The sequence below is a fragment of the Triticum dicoccoides genome, chromosome 1B, assembly GCF_002162155.2.
Source record: "Triticum dicoccoides isolate Atlit2015 ecotype Zavitan chromosome 1B, WEW_v2.0, whole genome shotgun sequence".
NCBI lineage: Eukaryota > Viridiplantae > Streptophyta > Magnoliopsida > Poales > Poaceae > Triticum > Triticum dicoccoides.
In genome coordinates, this window is record NC_041381.1 from 585,462,044 (window position 1) to 585,474,386 (window position 12,343).

The window sequence follows — 12,343 nt, forward strand, 5'->3', positions numbered from 1 at the left end:
GTGGGCTGGGCCGGCTGGGCCGGTTGGTGGCGCCAGGTAGGCTGCGGGTAAATGGCCCAGGTAGGTTTCCTCTCTCTCCTGTTTTATTATTCTGTTTGTTTTATTTTTATTTAATTCTTTTGCCACTGTTTTGAATTTAAAAATAATTCAAACAATGCCAAAAGCTCCTCTGAATATTTTTATTTTGCTAGATGGACCTTTCCAAAAGCTCATAAAATATTTCAGGGATATTTGAAATTATATTCTAATTATATGAATATAATTCAAATTCAAATAGGTAATGATTTAAATTCAAAGTCCCAAAAATAAATCCTTAAAAATGTTCAATATTTTGGTTGGGACCAGAACCCTTACCAAAAATTATCAACATTTAAGAAGAGCATTTTGGAGCAATGAATGAGATTTTTAGGGTTTTTGCCCTTCTTTTATTTAAGTTTCCGAGGCTTCCAAAATTCCTCAGTTCAGGTTACAAAAATTTAAACATGATGCTCAGATGGAAGCAGGCATAGGACAGGCCAGAACTAGGGATGTGACAACTTGCCTCGGAATGCTGAGTGGTTTTGTAACCGATAAACTTTAACAGGCTTGCTGCCTAAGCACTTCTGAATCCGTGGGATGTTATCTGAACTTGGTTTATCATTGAATATGCTTGCATTTGCCTTCGAGCGAACTTTGTTCTTCACTCGGAATTCACTTTAGCGCTTGAGACGCAGCCCTGAGGCGGAGGATCTAGTCGACCTGCTCTTCATCGCTCTTGTAGGTAAGGATGAAGCACAGATTGCAGTCGACCTGCGTCCTTGTGGATCGGGATGGAGCGCATGTTGTATTTGTGGCGTAGCTCCAAAGGAGAAGGTAGCAGTCAACCTGCACCTCGTCGTTCTTGCAGGGCGCATATTGTATGTGTGGCGTAGCTCCGAAGGAGAAGGTAGCAGTCGACCTGCACCTCGTCGTCTTTGCAGAGCGCACATTGTATTTGTGGCGTAGCTCCGAAGGAAGCAGTCGACTTGCACCTTGTCGTCCTCGCAGAGCGCACATTGTATTTGTGGCGTAGCTCCGAAGGAGAAGGTAGCAGTCGACCTGCACCTCGTCGTGCTTGCAGAGCGCACATTGTATTTGTGGCGTAGCTCCAAAGGAGAAGGTAGCAGTCGACCTGCACCTCGCCGTCCTTGCAGAGCGCACATTGTATTTGTGGCGTAGCTCCGAAGGGGAAGGTAGCAGTCGACCTGCACCTCGTCGTCCTTGCGGATCGGAATGGATTTCATACTTAGACGAGTACTGGACTGCAGCTAAGCCCCCGAGTGGGAGGTCTGCTCTCCACTCGGTAGGATTTTCAAATACTTAGGCGAGTACTGGACTGCAGCTAGGCCCCCAAGTGGGAGATTTGCTCTCCACTCGGTAGGATTTTCAAATACTTAGGCGAGTACTGGACTGCAGCTAAGCCCCTGAGTGGGAGGTTTGCTCTCCATTCGGTAGGATTTTCAAATACTTAGGCGAGTACTGGACTGCAGCTAAGCCCCCGAGTGGGAGGTTTGCTCTCCACTCGGTAGGATTTTCAAATACTTAGGCGAGTACTGGACTGCAGCTAAGCCCCCGAGTGGGAGGTTTGCTCTCCACTCGGTAAGATTTTAAACACTTAGGCGAGTACTGGACTGCAGCTAAGCCTCCGAGTGGGAGGTTTGCTCTCCACTCGGTAGGATTTTCAAATACTTAGGCGAGTACTGGACTGCAGCTAAGCCTCCGAGTGGGAGGTTTGCTCTCCACTCAGTAGGATTTTCAAATACTTAGGCGAAACGGATTCGCAGCTAAGCCGCCGAGCGAGAGGCTTGCTTGTCACTTGGTAGGATTTTCAAATACTTAGGCGAAACGGATTCGCAGCTAAGCCCCCGAGTGGGAGGCTTGCTCGTCACTTGGTAGGATTTTTTTTACAAACTTAGGCGAAACGGATTCGCAGCTAAGCTACCCACTGGGGGATTTCTCACATAAACAAAAGTAACAACAATGAATGGGAAAATTATAACACTTTTGTCTTTGATAAACAAACTACAGGAGTACTTTTTATTACATCTCACCCGAGTGAGTACTTAAGTGTAAAAGGGGCGGAGCAGCTCCGTATTCCAAGCTCGTGGCTCATCAATCTGGCGACCGACATTGTAAAGATGGTATGCTCCATTGTGGAGAACTTTGGTGACGATGAAGGGGCCTTCCCAAGTAGGGGCGAGTTTGTGTGGCTTCGATTGATCCACTCGGAGGACCAAGTCTCCTTCTTGGTGAAGGAAATATGCCCTAGAGGCAATAATAAAGTTATTATTTATTTACTTATATCATGATAAATGTTTATTATTCATGCTAGAATTGTATTAACCGGAAACATAATACATGTGTGAATACATAGACGAACATAGTGTCACTAGTATGCCTCTACTTGACTAGCTCGTTGAATCAAAGATGGTTAAGTTTCCTAGCCATGGACAAAAGAGTTGTCATTTGATTAACGGGATCCCATCATTAGGAAAATGATGTGATTGACATGACCCATTCCATTAGCCTAGCACTTGATCGTTTAGTATGTTGCTATTGCTTTCTTCATGACTTATACAAAGTTCCTGCAACTATGAGATTGTGCAGCTCCCGTTTACCGGAAGAACACTTTGTGTGTTACCAAACGTCACAACATAACTGGGTGATTATAAAGGTGCTCTACAGGTGTTTCTGAAGGTACATGTTGGGTTGGCATAATTCGAGATTAGGTTTTGTCACTCCGATTGTCGGAGAGGTATCTCTGGGCCCTCTCGGTAATACTCATCACCTAAGCCTTGCAAGCATTGTAACTAATGAGTTAGTTATAAGATGATGTGTTACAGAACGAGTAAAGAGACTTGCCGGTAACGAGATTGAATTAGGTATTGGATACCGACGATCAAATCTCGGGCAAGTAACATACCGATGACAAAGGGAACAACGTATGTTGTTATGCGGTTTGACCGATAAAGATCTTCGTAGAATATGTAGGAACCAATATGGGCATACAGGTTCCTCTATTGGTTATTGACCGAGAATAGTTCTAGGGCATGTCTACATAGTTCTCGAACCTGTAGGGTTCGCACGCTTAACATTATGATGACAGTTTTATTATGAGTTTATAAGTTTTGATGTACCAAAGGAGTTCGGAGTCCCAGATGAGCTCGGGGACATGACGAGGAGTCTCGAAATGGTCGAGACGTAAAGATCGATATATTGGACGACTATATTCGGAGTTCGGAAAGGTTCCGAGTGATTCGGGTATTTATCGGAGTACCGGAGAGTTACGGGAATTCGCCGGGGAGAAGTATTGGGCCTTATTGGGCCATACGGGAAAGAGAGAGGGGCTGCCTAGGGCAGGCCGCGCGCCCCCCCATGGCCTAGTCCGAATTGGACTAGGGGAAGGGGCCGCACCCCCTCCTTCCTTCCCTTCTCTCTTCCCCTTCCTTGTCTCCTACTCCTACTACATGGAAGGACTCCTAGTTGGACTAGGAAAGAGGGAATCCTACTCCCGGTGGGAGTAGGACTCCCCTAGGGCGCGCCATAGAGAGGGCCGGCCCTCCCCTCCTCCACTACTTTATATGCGGCGGCAGGGGGCACCCCATGGACACACAAGTTGATCTACGGATCGTTCCTTAGCCGTGTGCGGTGCCCCCCTCCACCATATTCCACCTCGGTCATATCGTCGCGGAGTTTAGGCGAAGCCCTGCATCGGTAGAACATCATCATCTTCACCACGCCGTCGTGCTGACGGAACTCTTCCCCGAAGCTCTGCTGGATCGGAGCCCGGGGATCGTCATCGAGCTGAACATGTGCTGAACTCGGAGGTGTCGTACGTTCGGTGCTTGGATCGGTCGGATCGTGAAGACGTACGACTACATCAACCGCGTTGTCATAACGCTTCCGCTTACGTTCTACGAGGGTACATGGACGAACACTCTCCCCTCTCGTTGCTATGCCATCACCATGATCTTGCGTGTGCGTAGGAAATCTGTTGAAATTACTACATAACCCAACTGTGGCATCCGAGCCTAGGTTTTATGTGTTGATGTTATATGCACGAGTAGAACACAAGTGAGTTGTGGGCGATATAAGTCATACTGCTTACCAACATGTCATACTTTGGTTCGGCGGTATTGTGAGATGAAGCGGCCCGGACCGACATTACGCGTACGCTTACGCGAGACTGGTTTCACCGTTACGAGCAATCGTGCTTAAAGGTGGCTGGCGGGTGTCTGTCTCTCTCACTTTAGCTGAATCGAGTGTGGCTACGCCCGGTCCTTGCGAAGGTTAAAACAGCACCAACTTGACAAACTATCGTTGTGGTTTTGATGCGTAGGTAAGAACGATTCTTGCTCAGCCCGTAGCAGCCACGTAAAACTTGCAACAACAAAGTAGAGGACGTCTAACTTGTTTTTGCAGGGCATGTTGTGATGTGATATGGTCGAGATGTGATGCTATATTTTATTGTATGAGATGATCATGTTTTGTAACCGAAGTTATCGGCAACTGGCAGGAGCCATATGGTTGTCGCTTTATTGTATGAAATGCAAACGCCCTGTAATTTCTTTACTTTATCACTAAGCGGTAGAGATAGTCGTAGAAGCAATAGATGGCGTAAACGACAACGATGCTACGATGGAGATCAAGGTGTCGCGCCGTTGACGATGGTGATCACGATGGTGCTTCGGAGATGGAGATCACAAGCACAAGATGATGATGGCCATATCATATCACTTATATTGATTACATGTGATATTTATCCTTTATGCATCTTATCTTGCTTTGATTGACGGTAGCATTTTAAGATGATCTCTCACTAAAAATTATCAAGAAGTGTTCTCAGTATGCACCGTTGCCAAAGTTCGTCGTGCCCAGACACCATGTGATGATCGGGTGTGATAAGCTCTACGTCCATATACAACGGGTGTAAGCCAGTTTTGCACACGCAGAATACTCAGGTTAAACTTGACGAGCCTAGCATATGCAGATATGGCCTCGGAGCACGGAGACCGAAAGGTCGAGCGTGAATCATATAGTAGATATGATCAACATAGTGATGTTCACCATTGAAAACTACTCCATCTCACGTGATGATCGGTTATGGTTTAGTTGATTTGGATCACGTGATCACTTAGATGACTAGAGAGATGTCTGTCTAAGTGGGAGTTCTTAAGTAATATGATTAATTGAACTTAAATTTATCATGAACTTAGTCCTGGTAGTATTTTGCAAATTATGTTGTAGATCAATAGCTTGCGTTGTTGCTTTCATATGTTTATTTTGATATGTTCCTAGAGAAAATTGTGTTGAAAGATGTTAGTAGCAATGATGCGGATTGGATCTGTGATCTGAGGTTTATCCTCATTGCTGCACAGAAGAATTATGTCCTTAATGCACTGCTAGGTGACAGACCTATTGCAGGAGCAGATGCAGACGTTATGAACGTTTGGCTAGCTCAATATGATGACTACTTGATAGTTTAGTGCACCATGCTTAACGGCTTAGAATCGGGACTTCAAAGACATTTTGAATGTCATGGACCATATGAGATGTTCCAAGAGTTGAAGTTAATATTTCCAGCAAATACCCGAGTTGAGAGATATGAAGTCTCCAACAAGTTCTATAGCTAAAAGATGGAGGAGAATCGCTCAACTAGTGAGCATGTGCTCAGATTGTCTGGGTACATCAATTGCTTGAATCAAGTGGGAGTTAATCTTCCAGACAAGATAGTGATTGACAGAATTCTCTAGTCACCATCACCAAGTTAGTAGAACTTTGTGATGAACTATAGTATGCAAGGGATGACGAAAACGATTCCCGAGCGCTTCGTGATGTTGAAATCAATGAAGTTAGAAATCAAGAAAGAGCATCAAATGTTGATGGTTGACAAGATCACTAGTTTCAAGAAAAAGGGCAAAGGGAAAGAAAGGGGAACTTCAAGTAGAATGACAAGCAAGTTTTCACTCCCATGAAGAAGCCCAAAGCTGAACCAAAGCCAGAAACTGAATGCTTACACTACAAAGGAAATGGTCACTAGAAGCAAAATGCCTTGAATATTTGGTGGATAAGAAGGATGGCAAAGTGAACAAGGGTATATTTGATATACATGTTATTGATGTGTACCTTACTAGTGTTTATAGTAACCCCTGAGTATTTGATACTTGTTCGGTTGCTAAGATTAGTAACTCGAAACAGGAGTTACAGAATAAACAGAAACTAGTTGAGGGAGAAGTGACGATGTATGTTGGAAGTGGTTCCAAGATTGATATGATCATCATTGCACACTCCCTATACTTTCGAGATTAGTGTTGAACCTAAATAAATGTTATTTGGTGTTTGCGTTGAGCATGAATATGATTTGATCATGTTTATTGCCATACGTTATTTATTTAAAATCAGAGAATAATTGTTGTTCTGTTTAAATGAATAAAACCTTTGATGGTCATACACCCAATGAAAATAGTTTGTTGGATCTCGGTCGTAGTGATACACATATTCATAATATTGATGCCAAAAGATGCAAAGTTGATAATGATACTGCAACTTATTTGTGGCACTACCGTTTGGGTCATATCGGTGTAAAGCGCATGAAGAAACTCCATAAAGATGGATTTTCGGAATCACTTGGTTATAAATCATTTGATGCTTGCGAACCGTGCCTTTTGGGCAAGATGACTAAAAACTCCGTTCTCCGGAACAATGGAACAAGCTACTGACTCATTGGAAATAATACATACCGATGTATGCGATCCAATGAGTGTTGATGCTCGTGGCAAGTATCGTTATTTTCTGACCTTCACAAAATGATTTGAGCAGATATGGGTATATCTACTTGATGAAACATAAGTTTGAAATAATTGAAAGGTTCAAAGAATTTCAGAGTGAAGTGGAAAAATCATCGTAACAAGAAAATAAAGTTTCTATGATCTGATCGCGGAGACGAATATTTGAGTTACGAGTTTGGTCTTCAGTTAAAACAATGTGGAATAGTTTCACAGCTCACGCCACCTGGAACACCACAACGTTATGGTGTGTCTGAACATCGTAACCGCACTTTATTGGATATAGTGCGATCTATGACGTCTCTTATCGGTTTTACCACTATCGTTTTGGGGTTGTGCATTAGAGACAGCTGCATTCACGTTTAAAAGGGCACCATCTAAATCCGTTGAGACGACACCGTATGAACTATGGTTTAGTAGTAAACCTAAGCTGTCGTTTCTTAAAGTTTGGAGTTGCGATGCTTATATGAAAAAAATTTCAACCAGATAAGCTCAAACCCAAATCGGAGAAGTGCGTCTTCATAGAATACCCAAAGTTAACTATTGGGTACACCTTCTATCACAGATCGGAAGGCAAGTTATTCATTGCTAAGAATGGATCCTTTCTAGAGAAGGAGTTTCTCTCGAAAGAAGTGAGTGGGAGGAAAGTAGAACTTGATGAGGTAACTGTACCTGCTCCCTTATTGGAAAGTAGTTCATCACAGAAATCTGTTCCTGTGACTACTACACCAATCAGTGAGGAAGTTAATGATGATGATCATGAAACTTCAGATTAAGTTACTACAGAACCTCGTAGGTCTTCCAGAGTAAGATCCGCACCAGAGTGGTATGGTAATCCTGTTCTGAAAGTCATGTTACTAGACCATGATGAACCTACGAACTATGAGGAAGTGATGATGAGCCCAGATTCCACGAAATGGCTTGAGGCCATAAAATCTGAGATATGATCCATGTATGAGAACAAAGTATGGACTTTGATTGACTTGCTCGATGATCAGCAAGCCATGTTAAATAAATGGATCTTCAAGAGGAAGACGGACATTGATAGTAGGTTACTATCTACTAAGCTCGACTTGTTGCGAAATGTTTTCAACAAGTTCAAGGTGTTGAATACGATGAGATTTTCTCACTCGTATCGAAGCTTAAGTCTGTCTGAATCATGTTAGCAATTGCCACATTTTATGAAATCTGGCGAATGGATGTCAAAACTGCATTCCTTAATGGATTTATTAAAGAAGAGTTGTATATGATGCAACCAGAAAGTTTTTGTCAATCCTAATGATGCTAACAAAGTGTGCAAGCTCCAGCAATCCATCAATGGACTGGTGCAAGCATCTCGGAGTTGGAATATACGCTTTGATGAGTTGATCAAAGCATATGGTTTTATACAGACTTTTGAAGAAGCTTGTATTTACAAGAAAGTGAGTGGGAGCTCTGTAGCATTTCTAATATTATATGTGGATGACATATTGTTAACTGGAAATGATATGGAAATTCTGGATAGCACGAAAGGATACTTGAATAAGAGTTTTTCAAAGCAAGACCTCGGTGAAGCTGCTTACACATTGAGCATCAAGATCTATATAGATAGATCAAGACGCTTGATAAGATTTTTCAATGAGTACATACCTTGATAAATTTTTGAAATAGTTCAAAATGGAACAGTCAAAGAAGGAGTTCTTGCCTGTGTTACAAGGTGTGAAGTTGAGTAAGACTCAAGACCCGACCATTGCAGAAAATAGAAAGAGAATGAAAAGTCATTCCCTATGCCTCAGTCATAGGTTCTATAAAGTATGCTATGCTGTGAACCAGACCTATTGTATACCTTGCTCTGTGTTTGGCAAAGGAATACAATTTTGATCTAATAAGTAGATCACTGGACATGGGTCAAGAATATCCTTAGTGAGGACTAAGGAGATGTTTCTCGATTATGGAGGTGATAAAAAAGCCCGTCGTAAAAGTTACAACGATGCAAGCTTTTACACCAATCCAGATGACTCTAAGTCTCAATCTGGATACATATTGAAAGTGGGAGCAATTAGCTAGAGTAGCTCCGTGCAGAGCATTGTGGACATAGAATATTTGCGAAATACATACGACTCTGAATATGACAGACCCGTTGACTAAGCTTCTCTCATGAGCAAAACATGATCATACCTTAGTACTCTTTTGGGTGTTAATCACATAGCGATGTGAACTAGATTATTGACTCTAGTTAACCCTTTGGGTGTTGATCACATGACGATGTGAACTATGGGTATTAATCACATACAGATGTGAATATTACTGTTAAATCACATGGCGATGTGAACTAGATTATTGACTCTAGTGCAAGTGGGAGACTGAAGGAAATATGCCCTAGAGGCAATAATAAAGTTATTATTTATTTACTTATATCATGATAAATGTTTATTATTCATGCTAGAATTGTATTAACCGGAAACATAATACATGTGTGAATACATAGACGGACATAGTGTCACTAGTATGCCTCTACTTGACTAGCTCGTTGAATCAAAGATGGTTAAGTTTCCTAGCCATGGACAAAAGAGTTGTCATTTGATTAACAGGATCACATCATTAGGAAAATGATGTGATTTACATGACCCATTCCATTAGCCTAGCACTTGATCGTTTAGTATGTTGCTATTGCTTTCTTCATGACTTATACAAAGTTCCTGCAACTATGAGATTGTGCAGCTCCCGTTTACCGGAAGAACACTTTGTGTGTTACCAAACGTCACAACGTAACTGGGTGATTATAAAGGTGCTCTACAGGTGTTTCTGAAGTTACATGTTGGGTTGGCATAATTCGAGATTAGGTTTTGTCACTCCGATTGTCGGAGAGATATCTCTGGGCCCTCTCGGTAATACTCATCACCTAAGCCTTGCAAGCATTGTAACTAATGAGTTAGTTATAAGATGATGTGTTACAGAACGAGTAAAGAGACTTGCCGGTAACGAGATTGAACTAGGTATTGGATACCGACGATCAAATCTCGGGCAAGTAACATACCGATGACAAAGGGAACAACGTATGTTGTTATGCGGTTTGACCGATAAAGATCTTCGTAGAATATGTAGGAACCAATATGGGCATCCAGGTTCCGCTATTGGTTATTGACCGAGAATAGTTCTAGGTCATGTCTACATAGTTCTCGAACCCGTAGGGTCTGCACGCTTAACGTTACGATGACAATTTTATTATGAGTTTATAAGTTTTGATGTACCGAAGGAGTTCGGAGTCCCAGATGAGATCGGGGACATGATGAGGAGTCTCGAAATGGTCGAGACGTCAATATCGATATATTGGACGACTATATTCGGAGTTCAGAAAGGTTCCGAGTGATTCGGGTATTTATCGGAGTACCGGAGAGTTACGGGAATTCGCCGGGGAGAAGTATTGGGCCTTATTGGGCCATACGGGAAAGAGAGAGGGGCTGCCTAGGGCAGGCCGCGCGCCCCCCCATGGCCTAGTCCGAATTGGACTAGGGGAAGGGGCCGAACCCCCTCCTTCCTTCCCTTCTCTCTTCCCCTTCCTTGTCTCCTAGTCCTACTACATGGAAGGACTCCTAGTTGGACTAGGAAAGAGGGAATCCTACTCCCGGTGGGAGTAGGACTCCCCTAGGGCGCGCCATAGAGAGGGCCGGCCCTCCCCTCCTCCACTACTTTATATACGGGGCAGGGGGCACCCCATGGACACACAAGTTGATCTACGGATCGTTCCTTAGCCGTGTGCGGTGCCCCCCTCCACCATATTCCACCTCGGTCATATCGTCGCGGAGTTTAGGTGAAGCCCTGCGCCGGTAGAACATCATCATCTTCACCACGCCGTCGTGCTGACGGAACTCTTCCCCGAAGCTCTGCTGGATCGGAGCCCGGGGATCGTCATCAAGCTGAACACGTGCTGAACTCGGAGGTGCCATACGTTCGGTGCTTGGATCGGTCGGATCGTGAAGACGTACGACTACATCAACCGCGTTGTCATAACGCTTCCGCTTACGGTCTACGAGGGTACGTGGACGAACACTCTCCCCTCTCGTTGCTATGCCATCACCATGATCTTGCGTGTGCGTAGGAAATTTTTTGAAATTACTACATAACCCAACAGTGGCATCCGAGCCTAGGTTTTATGTGTTGATGTTATATGCACGAGTAGAACACAAGTGAGTTGTGGGCGATATAAGTCATACTGCTTACCAGCATGTCATACTTTGGTTCGGCGGTATTGTGAGATGAATCGATGCAAGTCTTGCTGATAAATGGTCGATCGGATCATGGCCATCTCTCTTTGTTCTTCTAGAAGGTCGACTGCGTCCTGCCGGGCTTGTTCTGCTTCATCTTCAGAGTAGAGCTCGACTCGGGGTGCATTGTGAAGCAGATCACTCGGCAGAACTGCTTCAGCTCCATAGACCAGAAAGAATGGAGTTCGCCCAGTCGACCGATTAGGAGTAGTCCTCAATCCCCAAAGAACTGATGGAAGTTCGTTGACCCATGCGCCTACTGCGTGTTTGAGATCACACATCAACCAGGGTTTCAGTCCTTTGAGGATTAGGCCGTTTGCTCTTTCTGCCTGTCCATTCGACTGGGGGTGAGCGACGGAAGCGTAGTCGACTCGCGTGCCTTGAGAAGTGCAAAAGGCTTTGAATTGGTCGGAATCGAAGTTTGACCCATTATCAGTGATGATGCTATGCGGAACTCCATATCTGAATACCAACTCTCTGATGAAGCTGATAGCAGTGCCGGCATCAAGATTCTTGATAGGCTTGGCTTCGATCCACTTAGTGAACTTGTCGACTGCCACCAGTACATGGGTGAAGCCGCTCCTGCCAGTTCTCAGTGGTCCAACCATATCTAATCCCCAAACAGCGAAGGGCCAGACGATTGGAATAGTCTTCAAGGTTGAGGCGGGCTTGTGTAACATATTGGAATAGAACTGACATCCTTCACACTTGTCGACTATCTCTTTCGCCATTTCATTTGCTCTGGGCCAGTAAAACCCCGCTCGGTATGCTTTAGCCACAATAGTCCGAGAGGACGCATGATGGCCACAGGTCCCCGAGTGGATATCGTCGAGAATTATCCGACCTTCTTCTGGCGTTATACATTTCTGACTGGCTCCAGTCGCGCTTTCCCTGCACAACTGTCCCCTTATCACAGTAAAGGCCTTGGATCGACGGACAATCTGCTGAGCCTCTTCTTCATTCTCTGGGAGTTCTTTCCTTAGGATATACGCGATATATGGCACTGTCCATTCGGGAGTGATAACCAAAACTTCCATGATCAGGTCGACCACAGCTGGGACCTCAACTTCAGTCAGATCTGTGTCACTTTTAGGCTACGGGGCTTCTTCAGTGAAAGGATCCTCTTGAACTGATGGCGTGTGGATGTGTTCCAAAAACACATTACTGGGAATGGCTTCTCTCTTGGAACCTATTTTTGCCAAATCATCAGCTGCTTGATTTTTCAGTCGGGGTATATGATGAAGCTCTAACCCCTCGAATTTCTTTTCTAGCTTTCTCACTGCATTGCAGTAATCA